We start from the raw sequence: 846 nt of genomic DNA, 5'->3' as shown, positions 1-846 counted from the left end.
CCGTAGTCATACCAGCTTAAGAAATAGTGCTGGACTGAGGACAGAAGACCCAACACCAAGTCCATAGGCTGCCCTTGATTCACGGGGTCTTTAACTTCCTTTGGCCTCATTTTCCTCCAGGGGCAGGAGCTAAATGGGTTGAACCAGAGCCAGTCCTTCTTGTCACCCACAGTTGCTGGATCAGATGCTCCAAGAGAACCAGCATCTGGACACCTGCCTTGCAGAGGCACAGGGGCCAGACAGTGTTAGCAGAGATCCAATGTCCAGAGAGAAGACAAGCACATTAAGTAAAAGATGTTTGTCTACATCCAACAAGCAGAGTATGAGAAGGGAAAATTGCTCACTTCGGCAGCACATATACTAAAATTGGAACAGTACAGAGAAGATTAGCATGACCCCTGCACAAGGATGACACGCAAATTTGTGAAGCATTCCATATTTAAAAAAAGAAAGAAAGAAAAAGATTGAAAAGGGAAAAACAGAAATGTTCCAGTGGAGAAACCTGCCAAATACCACCTCAACCAAGAAATCAAGGCTAACATCCCAGTGCTGTCACATGAATATCACATGTCCCAAGAGGTATCCTGTTAATGAGAGATGAAAGCATTACAGGAACTGAGGGACGGTTATAGAAACTCTGTACCATTTTTGCAACTTTTCCGTAAATCTAAAATTATTTTTTAATAACAGTTTGTTTTTTTAAATTATCCCTTTTATTCATACCATTTCTTCCATAAAGCAATCTGAGGAGATGGAGCCAGATGAGGAGGCACAGGCAGCTCACGGCAGTTTGGGTTCCTGAGAAATAGACTCTGAGGCAGAGATTGAGTATCTTGAGAAACAGCT

The 846-nt window shown here is 42.8% G+C and overlaps 1 non-coding gene across 1 annotated transcript; it reads left to right on the top strand.

The window, feature by feature from the left end:
• The first annotated feature begins 336 nt into the window (after positions 1 to 336).
• Positions 337 to 443, top strand: LOC135277044 (U6 spliceosomal RNA). Its single transcript, XR_010344656.1, has one exon. It is a non-coding gene; the product is annotated as a U6 spliceosomal RNA (small nuclear RNA).
• The last annotated feature ends 403 nt before the right edge of the window (positions 444 to 846 follow it).

This window comes from Aotus nancymaae, unplaced genomic scaffold (genome assembly GCF_030222135.1).
Source record: "Aotus nancymaae isolate 86718 unplaced genomic scaffold, 86718_ANA_hifiasm-v0.15.2.pri h1tg000029l, whole genome shotgun sequence".
Taxonomy (NCBI): Eukaryota; Metazoa; Chordata; class Mammalia; order Primates; family Aotidae; genus Aotus; species Aotus nancymaae.
Note: the sequence above shows the minus strand (reverse complement) of the source record. Positions and strands in the feature narration are given on the sequence as shown.